At 45.4% G+C, this 23969-nt stretch overlaps 1 pseudogene; it reads left to right on the top strand.

The window, feature by feature from the left end:
* The first annotated feature begins 12950 nt into the window (after positions 1-12950).
* Positions 12951-22520, top strand: LOC114044824 (annotated as a pseudogene).
* Positions 22521-23969: the final 1449 nt, after the last annotated feature.

The raw sequence follows: 23969 nt of genomic DNA, 5'->3' as shown, positions 1-23969 counted from the left end.
TGATCTCCTGGAGCCCCCATTTCCTTATATGTAAAATAAAGGGGTTAGATTTGATGGCTTCTAACATCTCTTCCAGTTCAAAATATGCCCTGTGAATTTTTTGTCAAGCTCAGGTTGTTCTAGAGAGCCTCTGAAATTCTGTCCACCTCTGAAATTTTCTGATTCTAACCATCAGGAAGAGATGGATATATTAAGTAAAGACAGAAAGGAAACGGTAAAACTGGTTGGAAAACTATTGAATAGTGCAGGTGGGTGGTAATGAGGGATTGAACTAAATTGGCGGTAGTGAGACTGAAGAGGACAGCTTCAAGCACTCTTAGGGAGTTTAAAAACTCTGGTGATTGATTGGACATAAGAGGTGAGAGACAGGAAAGAGTCAAAAATAGCCTCAAGGTTAGAAACCAGAGAGCTCAGGTAGATGGTAGAGCCACAGCCAGGCAATAGCAATGCCAGAAGGAGAAGCAGGTTTAGAGGAAAAGAATAAGCTTAGCCTGAACAGGTTGAGATTGAGGTATGGGACAGGACATCCAGGTGACCATGTCCTGAAGGTAGTTAGAGTTGTGGATCTGAAGCAGAGGAAGAGATCAGAGCTGAAGATAGTTATTTATGTAAAAGTTCTTTATTTTTATATAATCAAGATTTGGGGGCTTATTTGCATGAAGCCATGGAAGTGAATGAGCCTGCCAAGGAAGAGACTATATATATAGAGCAAAGAGCCTTGTGGATGACTTGAGTTTAAAGTGTGGGAGTAAAAAGGGGTTAGCAGAAATAGGAAAAGATTGGTCAGAGATGTAGGAAGACAAGGGGAGACCTCCCCTGCTCCTTAAGACAAGGAAGAAGGACACACATTGTTCTTTGTCCCCTAACAACTGGACCTTAGTTGGAGTCAAAGGAACTGACATTGGGAGTAGGAGGCTTCTTGGCCAAACTGAGCCCTTTGATTGTCACCCTGCGTGAGGTTTGGGGTGAGGGGAAGTGGGTTAAGATAGCAGGCCAAGTGACCAGGGGCTTAGACTAGTGTTGCTTCTTCCAATTTCACATCACTCAAGCCAGGGCAAGGGGCAGTATAATGTTTTTAGAGTCCTAAGCTGGGGGTCAGAAGACTTAGGTTCTAGCCCTGGCTCTGTTGCCTTGTGATTTGACCTTGGATAAGTAGATTTTTTTTCTGTGTATCAGTATCCTCAGATATAAAATGGGGGAAGGGCTAGGTTGGGTGATTTCTAATGTATCTCCTAGCTCTGGCATTCTGCATTCTGTGCTCTAACATGCTGTGATTTTCCCCTCTGCTTTGGGGGACTGATGAATGTGGAAGAGATCTCTTTGAAGCCGAGGGATCAAGGAGGAGCTGAATGTGGGGGAACCCTCTCCCTTAAGGGACTCGTGGATTGGATCAAGGAAAGGATCAGGAACTGCAGGGTTCAGTGAGACTCCAGGAATTTGGGGGAGGGAAAGACAGGCTAGGTCAGTGGCTCTGGGGACCTGGGATCTGGGCAGCACCATGGACAGCGGTTGCCAGGCAGGCTAGCAGGCAGTAGGAAGAAGAGCTGGCAGGGGGTCCCTGGGGCCCCAGGCCCTGCCCCCCTCCCCTTGCCCACAAGGCAAGTGATCACAGCTAGCAGCCTCATCAATATTTCAAAAAGTAACTTTCTTCAGGGGCAGAGCCTGTTACAACCCTCTTTTCCCCTCCCCCACTATCCAGGAGGCTTCTCTGCTGGAAGGAGAGAGGGAAGCTATCCTGGATTCCCGGCCTAGATCCTAGAGAGAGATAGTCACAGAATGTTTGAGCTGGAAGGGCTCTTAGAGGTTATCTAGTCCAATCCCTTCTCTTCACAGATGGGAAACTGAGGCCTGGGTCGAAGAATTGGCTTGGCCAAAGTCAGACCCCAGACCCTCTGAGTGCTCTTCCCACTAGGCAAGCTACCACTCCCCAGAGACAGCAACAGTAAAGTTTGGAGATTGAACTGAGGGAGAGAAGACCCAGAATGGGCTCCTTTTGACCCACAAGCGTATGGTAGGGAAAGATGCTTTGAAATCCAAGAATTCTAAATCCTCAGATATCACATATTATATAGAAGAAGATGCTGAGGCTCTCAGAGATGAAGTTACTCGCCCAAAATCATACAGTGGGTTTGTAGATGGCAAACCTTAGACACGAACCCATCTCCTGACTCCTTGTCAAGGGTTCTATTCCATACGTGGTGCTTCTACCACCTTCCTCTCAAGGAGAGAGAGGGAACCTGGGGTAGGAAGCTGAGAAGGGGAAAAGAGCACAATTTCTTCTTCTGCAACTTTGTTCCTGTCATTTTTCTGCCTTTCCCCTCCTTTCCAAATCCTTTCAAGACCCAACTGGAACTCCACCTTCTCCAGGAAGTCTGGCTTGACTACTGCAACAGCTCATAGTGAACTCTCCCTCCATCTACCACCACCATGATAATTACAACTTACATTACTATGAGCTCCCACAGCCCTGATATGTAGGCTTCTTCCCCTACTGGAATATATGCTCCCCAAAGGCAGGTTCTAGGTCTTAGTCATCTTGTCCATGGCCCAGAGGAGGCCTCAGTGAAAAGTGGACAAAGAAAAACTACCCCTGAGCCTAGCCAGAGCATATTGACTGAAGCCCAAGTGAGCTGGGAAGTATATAGGTGGTTAGCTCACTCTTTTTTTTTTTTCCTTTTTTTGGCTAGGCAATGGGGTTAAGTGACTTGGCCAGGGTCACATAGCTAGTAAGTGTCAAGTGTCTGAGGCCAGATTTGAACTCAGAGGGCTGAACACACAGAGGGCCCATTCTCCAGGGCTGGTGCTCTATCCACTGCACCACCTAGTTGTCCCTGGTTAGCCCACTCTTAAGCAGCGGCTTGGTGGCACAGTGGTTAAAGCACTGGGTCTGGAGTCAGGAAGAAGTGAGTGTAAATCTAGCCTCAGACACTTGCTAGCTGTGTGACCTTGGGCAAGTCACTTGACCTCTGTTTGCCTCAGTTTCCTCAAATGTAATTATTAATAGGCAACAAAGGCAATGGGAAAATCTTAAACTCCAAATGTTCCTTGAATCATCCCATCTGGTCTTGAGAAGCACTTCACATTGCTTTCTTCAGGGCTGAATTCTAGTGGATCCTTGCTAGGCTGGAAGTGGGAGAATCTGAGGAGGGGGAATACTGGTGAAGATGGCTGAAAAGTCCCCTTTGGTGTAAACATAAGGGGATAATTTGGCATAGTCTGTAAGTCTGATGATGGGGAGCTGTGGAGAACATCTCTCCAAGCATTCCTGAACCAGCCTGGGGGCCACCTGACATTTTCCCATGGATTCAGGCCAACCAGACCTCTCTGGGGTTAAATTTGCCTCTCTTTCCCTAGGACCCCCAACTTCATCAACAAGGCTATAATTGAGCTTACTCTGGGAGAGAAGCTGGAGAGGGAAGGAGGCCTTGGGGAACAGGCCCTCTGTGTGTGGCCCGTGTGTAAACAAGGCTGTTCCCAGGGGCTCCAATTGCTCTCCGTCTTTGTCTAGGGAGAGTTGGGGAGGATGGGGAGACCAGGGGGAGAAGGCTGGGAATACCAAAGGCCACAGATCCATAGGGAAGAACAGAGGACCTGCCTCTGGGCCTTCATCATCATCATAAACCCTGGCATGGAACATGTGTGACCGGATCCTTACAGGCAGACTCGCAGAATTAGACAGACAGAGCTAGGAAGGGTCTTAGGAATCAATTCCATTTAAGAAACATTCAGCACCTCCTATGTGCAGGGTGCTGAGTGTTGGGTGCATGGAGGCAAAAATGAAACCATCCCTGCCCTCAAGGAGCTTACATTCTACTGGAACACAGACTATAGAATGACCCATAGAACACCTTTAGAGCTAGAAGGGCCTTAGACATCACTGAGGAAACTGAGGTTCATAGAGGGGAGGAGACTGGCCCAAATTCACACAGACAGTCAGTAGCAGAATAGGGATTCCAACCCAGATCTTCTGATTTTCAGTTCAGAGCTTTGGCCATTACCCTGCAAGCTGAGTGCACCAAAGCCCTTTCTCATTTAACTTTTCACAATGGTGAGGGGGAGGGAGGAAAGGAGGGAGAGAGACAGACAGACAGACAGACAGACACAGAGACAGAGAGACAGAGAGAGAGAGACTCAGAGACAGAGAGAGAGAATGAACTTGTTAGCCCCCTTTCATAGATGGGGAAACTGAGGCCAGAGTAGGGAGAGGAGAGAACCTGAAGTCTTGGAGAAGGGGGAGGCAGAGGATCAGGGAGGGGCAGAAAGGGGACAATCAGGCCCGACTGAGGTGAGAGCACTCACATGGTGCTAATGAAATAAAACCACCAGTACCCCCCCTTCTCCACCCCACCCCTCCCAGGGGACCCTCTTGGCTCCAGCTGATGCAATGCTCAGGCTGGCTAATTGTTTTTGTCTCCCTCCTTAAAGGGACCACAGCCTTCAACAGTGATGTCCCTATTATTTGCCTTCTTCCCACTGCATCACTCCCCATATACTCCTGCCTTCCCAGGCCATATGGGAGGGGTCTTCCATCTCACCCCAATAGGTGACAGCAAATGCCCAGGTCTGTGGTGTTTCTCCTAGCTCCTATATTCTGTGTTCTATAGTCCTTTCAAGTTCTGACCTTTTTTGTAAACCTTAAAATCCTATATAAATGTAAGGTATTATTATTACTATTATTCTACAAGGGGTGGCCTCTATACCAATATTACCTCCTTCCCTTGGGCTTTGGTGTTCACAGTGATTCTGAGGGCAGGACTCAGGTCTGAGTCCTCCCAGGTTGGGGATTCTTTCTCTAGCACATGGGTATATAACCTGGAGCCCACTGATAGGTTTCAGGGGGCCTGTGAAGTTGGAAAAATATTCATCTTTATTTTCACTATTTTCCCTTTTATTTTCACTAAATTTAGGATTCCCTTCAATTGTTTAAGAAGGGGTCCGTAGTGTTCACCAGATTGCCCAAGGGATCCAGGACACAAAAAACATGAACAACTTTTGCTCTAGCAGGATGCTGGTGGGTCCTGACCCATCTTGGCTGCTCAGTAGGACTTAGATATTCTCATACAGCCACACCCAACCTCAGTGGCCTCGGAGCAGCCAGCCAGTGGCCCCAGTTGGGTGAATGGGAAGAGCCAGACTCTGAGTGCCTGAGCCCTCCACCCCTGGGTCTGGGCACCTAAGGGTTCCCATGGCCAGTCAGGGAAGGGATTCAACTTGGCTGGGCGGGAGCAATAGGTGAAACACACAAGGAGGAAGATTTTGGCTTATTGTCATGAAAAGCTTCCAATAATCAGGGCTAATGAGAAGTGGAATGTGCTGTCTAGGGGGACAGTGAAATACAAGTCCCTGGCAGTCTTCAGGCAGAAGGTTTGGCTGATTCCTCTCTTGGAGTCTAAGGACTTTGCCGCCATGGCCCTTGTGGGCAGCTTTGCCCTTTCCCATCCCCCCTCTTCCTCCCTTTTGTGTGTTGGCTTCGTTCTTTAGAATGTAAGCTCTTAGAAGGCAGGGACCATTTTTTCTTCTGGCTTGTGTTTGTATCTGCAGCATTTGGCACTGTGCCTGGCACATAGTCAGCTCTTAGTCAATGCTTTTTTTTTTCAGTGAGGCAATTGGGGTTAAGTGACTTGCCCAGGGTCACACAGCTAGTAAGTGTCAAGTATCTGGTCTGAGGCCAGATTTGAACTCAGGTCCTCCTGACTTCAGGCTCCACTGCGCCACCTTACTGCCCCCTAGTCAATGCTTGCTGTCTGTGTAATGACTGCTTGTCATACCCACCTCCAGGGTTCTGAGGAAGGCACTTTGCAAGCCTTAAAGTTCTATGTAAGTGGGAGTTATTATTATTATTATTATTATTATTATCATCATTATTAGATGTTGTTGTTGTTGTTAGAGAGGAGTTTCCTGTTCAGGTGTGGGTTGGACTAGGTGCTTTGGAAGGTTCTTTCCAACCCCAGATTCTGTGATACTATAAGAGTGCTACCCTTTCCCTCACTAGAGAACACTTGGAGGCTGTCTCTACACCCAGGCTCCCCCAGAAGCCTTTGGTCTGCCTTGATATCCTGATACTAGTCAGAGCCACCTCTGACTTGGCCCCTATAAACCTGCACCCAGAGTCCATGGACCAGGGAGGGGTGTACTAACAACAGAGGAATCAGGAAAGGTATCTTGTAGGAGACAGCACTTGAAAGTAGCTAGAGGAGGGAGGGGATGCCAGGCATGAGAGGCAGACTGTAAAAAGCCATGGATGTAAGAGATGGAATGTCATATATGGGAAATAGAAAGTTGGTCCATTGGGCTGGAAAGTAGCATGCACTGGAGAGTAATGTACGATCACTGGAGATAGAGGCTGAAACCAGATTGTAATGGGTTTTAAACGCTAAACAGTGGTGTTTGCATTTTATCCCTGTGAAATTCTTAGGGAGCCAATGAAGCTTTTGGAGTAGGGGAGTGCCATGGTAATACTACCTTAGCCTCAGCTCCCAAGGCCCTTTGGGTGGAGGCTCCTTTCTCCATTCCCATTGCTCCATTCTTCCCTGCTTCCCTACATCTTTGATCTGGAGAATTTTTCCATTTGGGAATGTCAGCTCGAAGGACCTTAGAACACAGCTCATTGAAGATGCCAGATCTGGAAGGTTCCTTAGGTACACAGAACATAGAATGGAGGAGGGACCACATCACAAAGAATTTTAGATCTGGAAGGCATCTTTGAACAAAGACTGTTTGAGCTGAGAGGGACCCTAGAACACAGAATGTCAAAGCTGGAAGAGCCCTTAAAATAGAGAATTTCATAGCTGACAAGAGCCTTAGAAACAACTGTATACCATGTCCTCATATTGCAGATAAGGGAATTTAGGTCAAGAGAAGTGACTGGCCCAAGGTCATACAGTGAGTCGGTAGCAGAACTAGGATTGGATCTTGGGTCTCCATCTTACTCCCAACCCACATCCCAACCATATTTATTCATCTCCCTCATAGCCAAATGGCAACAGGGCACTGAAGAAGGCCTGTTGGCCCCAGACTGAATCTCCCAGAGGAGGCACGTATATGTGCACGGGAAATGGAATGTGTATGTTTGGGGAAGGGGAGTAATCCATATTTTAGGTGGAAGCCCAGCTAGAGTTGTGAAAGCAGATAGAGGTGTGGCCAAGGACAGTTTAAGCACAGACCAGGCTGCCTCCTGGAGTTAGCCTATAAGGCTGAGAAATGGTAGTCTGCAAGGATGGGGCCTGCTCAGAGAGGGGGAAATCTAGCCCCAAATCTTGATCAATAATCCAAGGCCTTTGGACCCAGAGTCCCCAGACTGGGGACCATCCTCTGCTACTGGCCCCAACATCTCTCTTCCCTGGAGCCTTCTCTTGATACACGTCCATCCCCCCAGGAAGCTCAGGCTTTATTATCCAAACCTAATTGGCTGCTGCAGAGGTAACAGCAGGGTTGGGAGGGGGGAGTTTAACCTGCCTATGGCTGGGCCCAGGGGGATAGAAGAGGGGCCCTTAGGCTTTAGGGATGGGGAGAGAGTGATAGCAGCTCTCATCTATGCAAGTGAGGGCCTATAGTTCAATGGAGACTCTGATCTGCTTGCTTTCCTGGGAATTATCACTTACCCCAATAGCTGATGGAGATGCTGTCTGGGCTAGCTCCCTGTATCTGAGAAGGATTTTGGGGGACCTGAAGATTAGAGAGGAGGATCGTTTACTGTGGATTGCATCAAACATACAGGACTAGCCCTGAGAGGGGTCCATTACAGAGCACACAACCTGGGTGCTCAGAGAAGATCTTAACTGTGGCAATCTCCTCAACCTGTCTTCAAACTAGATGCACAGAGCCTCCAAACATACCCAGTAATTTGCAGAGAGCAGGTGCTTAAGAATGTTTTGTTTGGAAGACAGTGCTTGATCTAATTACTTGCTTGGTGATTGTGGGCAAGTTATTTGCCCATCCTGAACCTCAGTTTCCCCAAATGCAAAATGGGATTAATGACACTTGTACTGACTACCTCCTGGAGTTGTTAGGAGGGGTCAGATGAGTATCGGACAGGTGTTCATCCAGTCTCTGCTTGAATACTGTTAGAGATGAGATGCTCACTATCTGCCAGTGAAATGTTATTGATAGAAATGGGAGCCCATGTTAGTAAAGGACTGAACTAAAGCTTGATTAGCACAAGCTGTTACAAACTGCAGGATCAACAATTGATTTCAATAACCATTTATCAAATGTACCCACTTCATACTTGTCCTTGTCCTGAGGAAGATGCAAAGTACACAGAAGACAGGAAGCTTGCCCTCCAGTCTACCAGTATCAACACAGTATTTATAGTTGCTAAGACCTTACATGTCAATTAGCCCCAAACCCTCATTTTGCAAAAGAGGAAAATGAGGCCTGGAGAGGTTAAGTGAGTTACCTATGGTCACTCAAGGAAGTAGAGAGCCCCCTGACTTCAAATCCAGGGTTTTTTTTTTCATTACTACATAGTGCCATCTCAAGATCAGACTTCTAACCCAAACTGGAGCCTGATGGCATGTGGGTAACAGGGAAGAAGCAGATTTGGTCACTTCTATCCTGTCATGGTGCCATATCCTGCTCCACCCCCATCCTCCATTGGACTCATTCCAAGCCAGTTCCCTCTGAATCCACCTTCTCCTTTACATAATCCCAGCCAAATCTTCCCCTCTCCCATCCTTTGGCCTCCTGAGCATTAACACACACCAGGGCTCGGGGCCCTTAAACCCACCTTCCAAATACAAAAGGCATCCCACAAGAAAATGAATCCAAGCTTCCTCCTTTCCCCAATGTCTCAAGAGCCTCCGGAAGCAAGAGGGCTAATAGCCACACCATGCCCTCCCCTACTAGTGTAAGAGCAGGTGTTCTTTCTGGGGGTAAGCCGCCTCCATTAGGCATGGAAAGCTGAGCTGGGCCGCCACCCACGCTGGCTCTCCTGTCTCTCAGCTTCGCCCAGTAGCTCAGAGTCAACGGGGCTCTCTCAGGAGCCAGGGCAGCCCCTGAAAACCAAAGGACCCTTAGCTCTATATGTAAGTCAACCTCCTCTCTTCCCCTCCACTCCTTCCTATCTTCTTCCTCTGCTTTTGTTGGCCCGGGTTGGGGGAGGGAGAAGATGATGAGAAGAGGGAAAGAGGGAGGGCCGCTCTAGGCACAAATCCCAGCAAGAGAGATCTCTCAGCACTTTATATAGAAAAAGTAGCTGATTCGCTGGTCCCCTCGTTTTCCAGGGAAGATCTCTAAGAGCTTTATAAACAAGACAGTTGTTGCCAGTTTCCACAAGGTTTCAGGACTCGGCCTCATGGGAAACTGAGGATGGTGTGGAGGGAGACCCTCAGATACCCCAAGGAGGCGCCACGTGCCCCCCACCCCACAGTTCCCATCTCACTCACCAGCGCTGGAGCCGCTTCTAGGACGCACACCCCCAGCCCCAGCCCCAGCCCCACCTCCAGCCCCACCTGTGGCCCGCCCTGTCGTGGCCACAGCCACCTCCCAGGCTGGGCGGGGCAAAACGGGCTGGGCAGCCCTCTGAGCGGGGGATGCTGGCTGGGACACTGCGAATGCTCCAAGGGGCTGAAGCCAGAGTCAGACTCCCTCTATCCCTGTGCGGTCGTTGTCTGCCAGCCATGCAGCGTTTGGGGAGGAGACCGCAGAACGCACCCGGAGGGGTGGGACTTGTTACGGTCATTACTCGGAGTGTCCGAACTAAATAAAGCCGGGACAGGAATAGGAGCAGAATTGGGCCCTCCAGAGAGGACGACCTGAGCATCTCTGGGTAGGAGTCCCAGCGAACCTGGCCCAGGCCTGATCTCAGTCACTTGGCACTGTCCTCTCGACTCCTCCCCTCCCTGAGGAGCTTTTCTCCCCTTACGACACCCAGGGTCCTTCCCAGGCCTTTCAACACCCAGGCAAACATTAGGGTCACCTCCTATTTATGGTTTCTCTGAAATGTCTCTGTCCCTCCATCCTCCATTCTCCCATCCTCAACCTAGGGCACAAACCTCTGGGAAACGCAGTCAGGGTCCTGCCTCGGCAGAGAAACAGAAGTCCTCCGACCTTTCGAGACGTCTCGGTTCACAATTCCCTCCCTCCGCTCCTAATTTTGCCGATAGAGAAACTGATGCCCTGGAACCAGACGTGGGTCCGAGCCCAGACTTTGCCCAGATCTGGGCTTCTCCTCCTAGGGCTTTGACCCCCGGAGGATGCTTTAATCCTCCCGCTGGCTGTGATTCCCCCAGTCTGAGCACATTAAACACCACAGCTTGGCATCACTGGTCACGCTCTCCCCATGGCCCCGGGCAAACAAATGCCTGCAGGGAAACACTGTCGCCTTCTCTATTTGACTATTAGCTGGAGATGTCCCCCGGCTGCGCCGGAGCCCTCCGGGTTCAGAAGCCCGGCTGGCACCGCGTGGGTAGGGGAACGGGCAGGTGTTGTTCTGGCCTTGCCTTCTGCTGCCCCACCGCGGACAGCACGGGAATTGTAGACCTTGGATTCGCGTCAAGGATCATTCCCCTTCCATCCGTCGCTAGGTCCAACCGGACCTGGATCTGACACTGGCCTAGAGGTGGACACCACTTCCCAAGGCTCCTTGGAAGAGTCTGCCCCTCGGATTTCCCTTTCGTATGGCGGCTCCGCAAGAACTGTTACCAGTTAAATAACATCAATAACTCATCAACAAGCATTTATTAAACATCTCAGTGTGTCAAGTGCCAGGAATACAAAGGAAGGCAAAAAACAATCCCTGCCCTCAAGGGGCTTACGTTCTAATGGTGAAGACGCCTTGCCAACAGCTCTGTACGAACAATACATAGGATGAACTGGACATTATCTCAGAGGAAAGGCACTAGCTGGGAATGACTTCTTGCAAAAGGTGGGATTTTAGCTGAGACTTGAAGAAAGCCAGGCAGAGACTCTGACGGGCTTTCTAACCACATAACAGATAACAGCGCTTGTATGATTATTCTGATTTTACAGCTGAAGAAACTGAACCTCAAGCAAGGCAAGTGGGCTGCCCAGGGTCACAAGCTAATGTGTCCCACTAGAGATTCTGACTTGTCTCCTTTCTCTCTTCTATACCAGCTGACCTAATTTCCCTTCCCCACAATCCTCTAAAAGCCCTTCCTGACTCTTGGGCTCCTGTGCCCCAAAGACCTAACCCAGGAACACATTTTCATCTGTAGGTGTCTATAGGTCCAATCCAGTCTGTACAGAGATGCTCCCAGATTAATCTTCTTAAAACCTGGCTCTTGTCACTACCCTGCAGTAGGTCCCCATTACTCCCTGAGTTAAATCCAAATTTCTTTTGTTTAGTATGCATAGCCCTCCATAATCTGGCACTGCCCTTCCTTTCCAGTCTTCCCTTTCGTAATGACGTGCTTGGAACTCTGGGGTCCAGTCCAATTGGCCTACTCATCATCCACTGTCCAAGACCTGTACTCTCCCAAATTCTGGGCCTTTGGTCACTTTGTTCCCTCCCCCAGAAATGCCCTCCCCTTATCGCCCTGTTGGATTCTTACCCATTCTTAGAAGCCCAATTCTTAAATGCCACCTCCTTTGAAAAGTACAAAGTTAGACAAGCATACTGTAGGGCTTTGCTTATTAGTTTAAGGACACTGAGGACAGGACTTTTTTCTTAGCTCCTCAAAATAATCTTTTGAGGTAAGGTAGGTACTATTCACCCCCATTTTAATGATGAGGAAACTGAGGCCCAGACAAGGGAAAGGATTTACCCAAGATCACCCAGTGAGTTAGTGGAAGTCAGGATTAAACTGAAGTCTCCTTCCTGATTTTCAACCCAATTATCTTTCCATTGGCCCCTGTTGTTTCTTCATGGACATATGTGCTTTAAGTAGTCAAGTAGCTTGGCATGGGGGCTGAACCCTCTTATCCTCCAGGGTAGGAGAGGACACAGAGGCTGCCAGCAGATGATTGAGCCTCCCTGACCCTCTTATTCCCCACCCCAAATTGCTCTTAGACCTTGGGTTTCTGAACTTGAAGCTACTGCTAAGATCTCACCCTAAATCCCTTCGGTTCTACTCCTTGCTGAAACTGAGGAAGGGACAGGGTACCTTGGGGCAGAGCTGGTCTCTCTCTTGCTCTGCCTTCCTGCTGGCTCTCTGCCTGCCGTATTGATCTAAGACTTTCCGGGAGCCTGTCTGAAGACTCGGGTTTCAGGATCTGATCCACCCCACCCTGAGCCGTTTGAACAGAGCCCATTCCCTTCCCAGCTATTAAGACTTCCCGCCTTCCAGCATTCTGAACCCCTGCCAGAATCTTGTTGTCAGCTTCCTCAAGCTATTAAGTACCATCCTGCAGCATACAAGCCTCGTTTTGCACTTTCCAAAGCACTTTCATATTTATTGTCTCATTTGATTTTCATAATGACTCAGGGATGAAGGGAAGGTCAGGGCAAGGGTTTTCTCCTCCAGTCCTGGGTTTTTGTTTTTGTTTTGTTTGTTTTTTCTTTTTAGATTTGGAGAAATTGAAGCCTTGGCTTGTCCGAGGTCATACACTGAGCCAGTGGCTAAACAGGGGTCTAGAACCCACAATCTCCAAGATTGGTTATGATATATGGGCTGTTTAGCTTGGCAACCCCCTTCCAGGAGATTGAGCTCTATAAAAAGCAACTTAGGTTTGAGACCCCCAGGTTTGTGTCCTGCTGTCTCTATCACTAACTCACTGGGGGACCTTGGAAAGTCACTTAACTCTCAAAGCTCAGTTTCTTTATATGTTAAAAAATGTGTGTCAAATATATATACATATATAATATGAACACATAATGTATGTTCACATGTGCATATGTATATTTATGTACCTGGTGATTTCACTTCCACACCAATGCAGATCCATAAATCACTTGTAAGTTATTACAAGGAGAGCTGTCTGGTTTTCTGAGGAGTTGAGTGACTTGCTCATGGTCACTCAGCTAGTATATATCAGAAGCAGGGCTTGAACCCAGAGCTTCCTGGCTCCAAGGCCAGTGCTCTATTTACTATGTCATGTTGCCTTTCAGTTATAATTAGTATCTCATTTGATCCTGAAAACAACCATGGGAGATAAGTGCTATTGTTATTCCCATTTTACAAATGAGGAAACTGAGGCAGAACATTGAAGCGACTTGCTTGGGGTTACCTATGTAGTTAAGTGTCTGAGGCGGGATTTGAACCCAGGCCTTGTTGACTCCAAGTCCAGCCTTGTATCCATTGAACCACCTAGCACATATATCATCTCATTTGGTCTTCTCAACCCCCTTGTAAGAGAGGTGCTAGAGGAGGAAACTGACACTCAGAAAAGTTATGACTCCCATAGACCATAAGTGTTCTCTGCCCGGGCATTTATCTGGAGTGTTTTGTCCAGTTCTGAGCACCACATTTTAGGGAGTACATAGATAAGTTTTAAGGTATCCAAGGGGGGTGAATCAGGATGGTCAAAGGCCTGTTGATCAGGATGTGTGGATCCTGGGGCTATTTAGCCTGGAGAAGGGAAGATTCTGGGATGATGCACCAGCTGTATTCAAATACTTGAAGAACCATCATGTGATAAAGAATTTCCCCAGCTTGGCCCCAAAAGGCAGACCCAGGAGCAGTAGGTAGAAGTTGCAACAGGGCCAATTTAGGTTTGATGTCAGGAAAAGTTTCCAGCAATCTCTAAGTGAAGGTAGGAGCGGGACTCATTGGAGGTATGCAGCCCAAGGCTGGAGTACTGCTTGGGTGCAGCATTGTAGAGGGGATCCTTGCTCAGGGCGGGGTTGGATGAGATGATGGCCTTCCAAGTCCCTTCCAACTCTTTGATTCTAGGATTTGGTGATGGCGCTGCTGGTCACCTTCGGCTTCTGAGAGAGCCAGAGGAGCAGCAATGATGATAATGATAGCTCCCATGCCCTTCCCTGACATACTTCTCCAGGGCCTGATGAGGGTGTGCAAGCTTCCCTGGGTTCCTGAGAACTCTGCCTGTGAAACACAAGCTCTGGCAGGTCTTCCCAAGCTGGACAGACTTCCAGTATGGGCTTGCCCATAGACCAAATATCTTGGATCCAAGCCTTCCAACCGCCGATGATGTCACTTAAAAGTTCTACAACCAGGGGAAGTACTGAGAACTGCATTCTGGGTACTCGGTCAGGTCAGAGTGGGTGGAGAGTTTCAGAGTTGGCAGAGGCACCTGGGTGGACGGGGAGGGGAAGACAGTCCAGGATCAAAGGCACAGAAATGGAAGGTAAAGGGCACATTTAGGGAAACACCATTATTCAGTTTGGCTGGGGTACAGGACAAAGGGAAGTAAGCAGCGGAGAAGATTCCAGGTACAGCTGGAAAAATAGGGTGGCACCAGATTTTGAGAGGCTCTGGAATGCCCCTTTGAGGAATCTAACTTTTCTTCTTTTTTTTTTTTTTGACTAGACAATGCTGTTAAGTGACTTGCCCAGGGTCACACAGCTAGTAAGTGTTATGTGTCTGATGTTATATTCAGTATCCCACACCCAGTCCCCCACTTCTGCAAAAGAGCTGGGGGGAGGTGCCTCCTCATATCTCTTATTGGAGGTTAAATTAATTATAATTATAATTTCATGGCATTGAGTTTCAATTGTTTTTTTCTTTGTTTTCTTCCATTTACATTGTTGTAGTCATTGTGTAAAATTTTCCTAGTTCTGCTTACTTCACTTACATCAATTCATCTTTTTCATGCTTCTCTTAATTTTTCACATGTCAGTTCTCAAGGTGCAGTGGTATTCCATTAAATTCATATACCACAATTTGATTAGCTATTTCCCAAATTGACAAGCATCAACTTTATTTTCATTTCTTTGCTACCATAAAAAGGGCTGCTAGAAATATTTTGATGTATATGGGGCCCTTCTTTTTGTCCTTGACCCCCTTGGAGTATTATGCCTAGCAGAGGAATTTCTGGGTCAAAAGATATAGGCATTTTGGTCACTTTCTTTACATAACTCCAATTGGCTTTATGGGATGGTTGTATTAATTCACAGCTCCACTGTGGGTGGGCATTTGTGTGCACATCATCTTTCTACAATTCCCTCAACAGTGTCTATTTCCATGTTTTGTCCTTCTTGCCATTAAAAGGTTTTGAGTAGGGGGGTAACATGATCAGAGCTGTGCTTTAGGACGATGAATCTGGTAGCCTGTATGAGGCAGACTGCAGGGAAAGAGGGCAAAGGCAGGGTGACCTTTGGGAGACTGTTGTCTAGATAGGAAGACAATATAGATGCATTACTTTTATTCTGAAGCCTATCACTGGTGATGCTATTGGTTAGTTACAGACTGGAAAGGAAGGTTTTTTTTTTCAAACTAAATTAAATTTATTTTGTTAAAAATATGGAAAAATGCTTTAGGAATCACTAAATACAAACTAAAATTTGTATATCTATTAAAAAATATTCCTGAGGTTATCAACTGTGTATTTCTAATACAGCTCCATTTACATTACTGAAAACAATGGAGTTAGTATAACTTGTACATTACTTTAATTTAAACTTGATCAAAATCTTATATTTGAAAATTACTTTTATTTGAAAAATACCAAATTCCTAAGCCTTTAAAATAACAATTAAAATAAACAAAATTTAGGTAACTGCCAAATTATATGGTGGCTAGCTAAATGATAAACACAAACCACTATTTAAAATGGCAAGAAACCACAGTTATTTTGTCTAAACAGTGCTGTTACATTTGTCTGGCTGCATAATAAATTCTGGTCTCGAAAATGGTATAATGGAGCTCAGACACTTCCAGTCACAAAGGTCTGCCGACTTCATGTCACCTTTCGTCCCAATTTATCCATATTTTGGATATATTTTGGAGGCAAGGTCCCATGCAACATTTAACATTTTTAAAAGTAAAAATGCTTTAACAATTATTTGAAATTACATCTTTAAAAGGAAAGGAACTTACCCTTCATTCTCTCAAAATTTACCCAATAAATAACAGCCTAAGCATATAACCAAGTCTGTGAAGCCAGTATTGCCACTACTGACTAATGACACATAAATGATTTGTGAGCAGACACAAAAAAGTTGAAAGGAAGAGATTCTTAACCCAAAGGGTGTTTTCTAGAGGTGAGTTTGAAAGGACAGATTTGGCAACATGTTAAATAGGAATTATGTATGAAATCCCTTTCCTCCACCCTAGGCCAACAGTCTCATAAAGTATTTGAGCTTTACTTATGGGGAAACTGGGGCCCAGAGAAGATGGTTGTTTTGGTGGTAGTGGATTAGAACCCACTGTTCTAATATGTGAAGACCCTCCTTGGAGCTCTTCCTCCTATACCATGCTGCCTCTGGGTAGTAATGAGGAAAAGAGAGGAAGGACAGTTGGAAGAGGAATGAGGAGCTGGAGGTGACAAAAGCAGAGAGGAGGAAAGACTGGTCCTGTAGTAGGAGGCCTGAAAAATCAGCCATCAGTGCATCCCTAAAAGACACCGCATTCTGAGGGCTCAGTCAGGTGACTGTAGAGGGGAAGCTATCAGAGCTGGTGGGAGCACCTTGTGGAGCAAGGATATTCCAAACAGTTCAGCTGTGATCCCATTTGGGATTTTCTTGGCAAAGATCCTGGAGTGATTTGCCATTTCCTTCTCCAACTCATTTTACAGATGGGGAAATTGAGGCAAACAGGATTAAGTGACTTGCCCAAACTGGATTTGAACTCAGGTCCTCATGACTCCCCCCACCCCAGCCTGGCACTTTAACCACTGTGCCACCTAGTTGCCCCGTTCCAAGCAGAGGAAACAGCAAACGGATCTGGAGTCAGGATGACTTGATACTCTTACCAGCTATGTGACCCTAGGTAAGTCACTTAACCTCTGTCCACCTCGGTTTCTTCATTTGTAAAATGGGAATAATAATAGTACCTACCTCCCAAGGTTGCTATGAGGATGAGGGAAAAGAAGGGAAAAGGAATAAGCATTTATTAAGATCCTACTATATGCTATTTGATAAAATATTTGTAAAGTGCTTCTCATACTTTAAAATGCTATGTAAAGGCTATTATTATCATTGTTAGAGTCGGTTGACACACCACACTCAGCTTCCAAATGTCTCGTTCTTATCATTACTCCACTGTTCAGAACCTTTCTATGGCCCCAAAAAGTCCAGACTTCCTATTTCCATCCTCTCTGATCAGGCTTTAATCTCTTTCCTTCCACTGCCCCTTTCTACGAATTCTATGCTCCTGACAAACCTTATGACTCATTTCTCCAAGCATCTTCCTTCTTTCCTCCCCGAGTACAACTGCCCCCTCTCTGCCTTTGTTTACACAGCTCCCTATACCTGGAATTCATATGCCCATCCCTCTCCCTACCCAGCAAAATTCTTCTCCTGCTTTGAGGTCTGGCTTGGGAGATACCTCCTCTAGTTTTGCTTCATAGTTACTCTAAGTTTGAAGAGAGCTTCTCATCTTTAGAAAATGAGAGTATTTCATTTATTCCTCACCTATGCATTTATGTTCTAATCTATATTACTGTTACATGTGTCTGTCTGTGTCTTCTCTCTTCTATTAGACAAGTATGTCCTATGAGGATGGAGACCATATCTCATTCATCTTGGTCTCTTCCCTAGTCTAGCCAGGGACCTTGGACATAACCAACTATGATGAATGCTGATTGAAATTAAGTGACTTGGGGCAGCTAAGTGGATAGAGCACCAGCTCTAGAGTCAGGAGGACCTGGGTTCAAATCTGACTTCAGGCACTAGCTATGTGACCCTGGGTAAGTCACCAAACCCCAATTGCCTCAAATAAAAAACAAACAACAAAAAAATGAAGTGACTTGCTCAAGATCACCTTGCTAGTTAGCTGCAGAGCCTTGACTTATTGAAGGCCACAGCTGGAAGGGACCTAAGAGATAGTAGCTAGCCCTGAATAGGACCACTATGACATTTCTGACAAGTGGTCATCCAGTCACTTAGAGACCCACAGATTTAGGGATCCCATTCTACTTTCGGGTAGTTTTGATTTTTAGGAAGTTGCTCCTTTTATTGAACTGAGATAAACCTCTCTATAACATGTGACAGAGTTTTAGCATCAGAAGAGACCTCAGTGGCTATTTACTCCAATCCATGCCCAGGAAAAGAATTCCTATTTCAACACACCCAGCAAGTTGTCACCTTGCCTGTGATTGGAGTCTTCAAAATCGGGTGAGCCCAGGACATCCTGAGGCAGCCCATTTCACTCTTGGGTGGTTCTAATTGCTAGGAAGTTTTTCTGACTTCAGTCCTAAATTTTCCCTTTTGCAACTTCTGCCCACACTGCTCCTGGTTCTGCCCCTTGGAGCCAAACAGAACAAATCTGATCCTTCTTCCACATGGCAGCACTTCAAAAATTTAAAGACAGCTATTGTGTTCCCCAAGTCTTTTCTTCTTCCCAGTAAATATTCCCAGTCTCTTCAACAAATCCTCCTGGGGCATGAGCACAGGGCCCTTCCCTGTTCTGGTTGCCCTACTCTGGACATTCTCTAGCTTATCAAGTGTGGCCGACAGAAAGAACTGAGCACAATGTCCCAGACTGGGTCTGACCACCACAGAATGCAGCAGGACCATGCCCTTTTTGTGTCGGGAAGCCATGGACCTTTCAATGCAGTCCAACATTGCACTAGTTTTTTTTGGCTGTTATATCATCCGGTTGCCTCATATTGAGCTTGGAGTCCATGAAAATCTCCAGATCTTTTTTTTTTTTTTCAGACAAACTACACATCTCATTGGTTCTAGTTCTGCTAAGCCTAATCCTCGTTCCATGTAACAGCCTTTCACATACTTAGTCTTCCCTTACAGGGACCTTAGAAATTATCTGTTCTCCCTCATTTTGCAAATGACAAAACAGATCGAATAGGTGAAATAACTTTGCCACGGTCATATATTGGAGAGTAGAGACAGGATTTGATGCCAACAATAAGTCAGTTCCTTTGACTCCTTGGCTGGTATGGTCTCCAATACCCTCAGTATCCCGATTGCTCCTCCGTTGACAGGCTTGTCAACATTCTTTGTAAAATATGGTCCCAAGGACTGAACATAATTCTCCAGATGGGGTCTGACCATGGCAGAAGACAGCAAGACTACTGCTTCCTTCATTCTGGATGCGATGCTTCCATGCATATTTAAGCTGGAAGTAGCTGTTCTGGTTGTCACGTCACAATGTTGACCCATCGGATATACTAAGACACATCCCTCCCCTCACTCCCAGGATCACTGCTGTCCAACCATATCTCTCCTATTATACCTCTGGAGTTGAATTTTTTTTTAAAACCTGTGTAGGACCCAGGTCTCCTGCTTCCTGGTCTAGGGAGCTTCCCACTGTACTGTGCTGCCTCTAGCTGTTTTCCCCAATCAAGTCAGTTTCTTCACTGTCTCCCCTCCTCCCCAACAAGCCATCCTTGTCCCTGTCTCAACTCATGGTGATACTCCCTCCCCCCTCCCCATATAGAAAGCTCACTTCCCTCCAAAGGCAATAACCAGAACTCCACCTCTTTACAAACTCTGACAGTCCCTATAGTCCACACCCTTCATCAGATCCCCTTATTGACTGTTTATTATCATTTAATTGTTTCATAGGCCATCTCTCTCCAACTAGATCCTGAGCTCCTCTAGGGGTTGGTCTTACAGAGAGTAGAAGCAGTGTGATTTAATCCAAAAGTCATAGACAGTCAATAAACATTTATTAAGCACCTGTTATATGCCAGACACTGTGCTGGGGGATAAAAATACAATTTTTAAAAAAAAAGACAGTCTGTAATACTACTGTGCTGTAAGAAATGATAAGTAGATTGATTTTTAGACAAACATTGAAAGACTTGCATGAAATAATAAAGAGTGAAACGAGCAGAACCAAGAGAATGTTGTATACTGTAACAGCAGTATTGTTTGAAGAGTAACTGTAAATAAGTAAGCTATTCTGAGTAATATGAATATTAAAATCAACTAGGAAGGACTTACGAAAGAAAATGCTCTTCACCTCCAGAGAAAGAACCGACATATGGAAGTACGTATTGTATGGTTCTACATATAAATCTGTATCAAATGCTGATCTTCTCTAATGCTGGTTTGGGAGGGATACAATTCGGTACTCAAACTGTAACAAAAAAAGGCAGTCTCTGCCCTCAAAGAGCTTTCTAATGGAGAAAGACCACACACAAAAGGCAACCGAAAAGTTGAAGTTAAGGTTCATGGCACAGGAAGGCATATGATGGACAAATCCAAGGAAGTACAAAAGTAGTCTAGCTGTTGGGAGATGGAGAGAAAAGTGTGCTGAGTCTTTCTCAAATAAAGGCCCTGAAGCCTGCAGCCCTGCCCTCCAGTCAGAGGATCCAATCAGAGGGGTGGAGGGTACTAATGAGATTTGAGTACTAGGAAGATTCAATCTTGCAGGGATAATGAGATTTCACAATGATTAATTTCCTAGAGAAGGAAGACACGGTGAAGAGGTCCCCAGAAGTCCAAAAGCAGTGTAGCTAGTGGAAGAAGGGGATCCTAGGATTTTAACCTTAGAGTTAGAAGGGTCTAGACTAGAGGCTATCTACTTCCTCATTTTACCAGATGAGGAAATTGAGGCCCCTTCAGAAAGTTGAATCTGTCCAAGGCCCCAGAAATAGTAAGCAGTAATGCTAGGATATGAACCTAGGCCTCCTGACTTCAAAACTTTTGTTTTTTTCCCACTGTTCCACACTGTCTCACTGGCTCTGGACATGGCAGTCAGGAAGCCTGTGTTCAAATCTAGTGTAGTGGGTAAGTTCCACCCCCCATCCCCTGACCCACACTTTGAATCTTAGTCTTTCTTACTACTTTGAGGATAAGCTGAGATCAGATATGAATTTGCTTTGGAAACTAGAAATGGCTCCCGGCCTCTGTCTTCCTTCCGCTGCCCACCAGAGCATATTTGCGTTAACTGACCAAAGACCACAAATCCTCTGCTTCAGGGCCCATTCGCACCCTCCCCATCCCAGCTTTTTCCCTTTTTAAAACACTAAGAATAATGTCCTTACATCAATTTTTATTAGAGCCAATCACCTGCCATGTTTGGAACAGAGACCATACTCAGATTGCCCTTAGCCCTAATAATCATGAAGTCTACATTTAAAAGAAGAATGGGAACCAATGGGTGAAAGCCTATGAACTGAAGGAACACAATGGACATATCACAAGTATTGACTGGGCTCCCAAGAGCAATTGAATTGTAACTTGTGGTGCAGGCTGTAATGCCTGTGTCTGGAGTAAGAAAGATGGCATCTGGAAACCAGCCCTGGTGATCCTGAGGATTAATTGACCTTTGTGAAATGGTCTCCCCTGGAGAATAAATTTGCTGTAGGTAGCAGAGCTCGACTGATTTCTGTGTGCTATTTTGAGTCTGAAAATGACTGGTGGGTGAGAAAACACATAAAAAAGCCAATTAGTTCTACTGCCCTTAGTCGGACTGGCACCCCAACAATGTTTTGCTGGCTGCTGGACTTTGTGACTTCAAATGAAGACTTTTTTCTGCCTACATTAAAGAAGCTGATGAAAAGTCAGCCAGTACTCCATGGGGTACGAAGATGCCTTTTGGTCAACTGATATCAGAGTTTGGTGGTACCAGAAGTGATGGTTAGGTCCATGAGGTTAGTTTCTCTGCCAGTGGGAACCGCCTCGGTTGGGTCAGCCATGATAGTGCTGTATCAGTTGCCGATGCCTCCAAAAACATGGTTTCACAGTTCCTCCCACTTCTGAATGTGTCGTTTGTCTGAGAATAGTGTGGTGGCTGCTGGCCATGACTGCTGCCCAATGCTGTTTAATTATGATAATCAAGGCTCCCTGACCTTTGTCTCCAAATTAGACATTCCAAAACAGAGCATCCAGCGTAACATCTCTGCCATTGAACGTTTCCACAACACAGACAAGAGAGGCACGACTGAAGATCACCACACTGCTCTAGACACACTACACCAAGACAGTGTCACCCAAGTGTCTATTTATGAAATGGACAAGCAAGACTGCTGCACATTTTGCACCACTGGCATTGATGGAGCAATGACAATTTTGGATTTCAAGACTTCAGAGTCTTCAATCCAGGGGCTACAAATCATGTGAAGCTGTATTTCAGTTCTCTAGCACGATAAACACTTGGTAGAATGCAGTTCCAGTATTTGCATGAAGACAGGAAAGGCCCTACCACAAGTCAAAACTGAGAAAATATCCCTTGCAGATGTTTTGTTTTTGTTTTTTTGAACATAATTGGTGAATGTACTTGTTTAAAAAAAATCAGCAGTGGTATCCTTTTGATTGGCTATTTCATTCCACTCTTGACCAAAGCTGCTCTTTAAGAAATTTACTGTGGGAAGCTGTCACACTAAATTAAAGGGGGATTTTATGTAAATTGTAAACTGTCTGCTAAAATTTAAAGAAAATACAGGAAAAAAAAAGAAAATTGGAAATGGTCAGGCATGGTGACAAACTGTCATGATCCCTGCTACTAGAAAGGTTGACACTTCGAGGTCTGTATCCCAAAGAGATCATAAAAATGGGAAAAGGACCCACATGTACAAAAATATTTATAGCAGCTCTTTTTGTGGTGGTCAAGAATTGGAAATTAAAGGGATGCCCATCAATGGGGAATAGCTAAACAAGCTGTTGTATATAAATGTAATGGAATACTATTGTGCTACAAGAAATTACGAGCAGGTGGACTTCAGAAAAACCTGGAAAGACTTGTATCAACTGATGTTGAGGGAAGTGAGCAGAACCAGGAGAATATTATACACAGTAATACCACACTGTGTGATGACTGACTTTGATAGACTTAGCCCTTCTCAGCAATGCAAGGATCTAAGACAACTCCAAAAGACTCACTATGGAAAAAGCTATCCACATCCAGAGAAAGAACTATGGAATCTGAATGCAGATGGAAGCATATTATTTGCTCTCCTTTTTCTTTTATTGTTTTGTTTTGATTCTTTTTTCTCGTGGTTCTTCCCATTGGTTCTAATTCTTCTTTACATCATGACTAATGTGAAAATGTGCTTAATATGAAAGTATAAATAGAGCTTATATCAGATTGCATGCCATCTTGGGGAGAAGGAAGGAGAGGGAGGGAAAGAAAATTAGAAACTCAAAATCTTATGGAAGTGAATGTTGAAAACTAAAAATTAATAAATAAATTGTTTAATTAAAAAAAAAAAAAAGAAAGGTTATGGTTGGTGGATTGCTTGGGCTCAAGAGTTCTGAATTGTAGGACTAAAGCTAACCAGAGGTCAGCACTAAGTCTGGTGAACCCCTAGTGGTGGGGAGCTGCTGGGCTGCCTAAGGAGGGTAGAACTGACACAGAGTGGAGAGAGAACAGGTTAAAACTTCTGTACTTCTGACCATCTGTGGAACCAGCCAGTGAGTGGCCACTATCCTTCCGGCTTGGGCAAGAGGAGCAGACTCAGTTTCAAAAGGAAAAAGAAAACAGGAAATGAGGGTGACAATGAGTGGCAAGACCTTTAAAATATACATACACACATATATCATTAAAGAAAATACAAGTATTTTGGCACACACTAAAGAATTAAGAACCAGAACATTCCTTCCAGGGTGATAGGAAGCAGATAAAAAATAATTTAAAAAACCCCTCACATCTGAGTAATACTTTAAAGGTTATAGAGTATTTGCAATCAATTGTCTCACTGGAGTCTCATAACAGCCCCAAGGGAGATGGGGTAAGGGTTATTATCTCTTCCCCTTGGACTCATACGGTATTTTGCTTTATTATGTACTATAGTTAAGTATATTTGTGTCTTATCCTTCTATTAAATATCCTCTGTCCTGCCCCTTTCATAGAGCCGTTTTAAAGATGGTATTGCATAAATACGAGCAATTATTTACTTTTTTTGGGACTACTATGGATGGAAAAATAATAATATAGTACTTAAAGGCTCACAAATGCCTAAACCTGTGCTATTTCATTTGAACCTCCTATTCACCCTGTGAGAAAGGTATTACAGTGATTATTCCCATTTTATAGATTAGG

This window comes from Vombatus ursinus, unplaced genomic scaffold (assembly GCF_900497805.2).
Source record: "Vombatus ursinus unplaced genomic scaffold, bare-nosed wombat genome assembly UNPS02014775.1, whole genome shotgun sequence".
NCBI classification, from domain to species: Eukaryota; Metazoa; Chordata; class Mammalia; order Diprotodontia; family Vombatidae; genus Vombatus; species Vombatus ursinus.
This window is presented reverse-complemented; position numbering and strand designations above follow the sequence as displayed.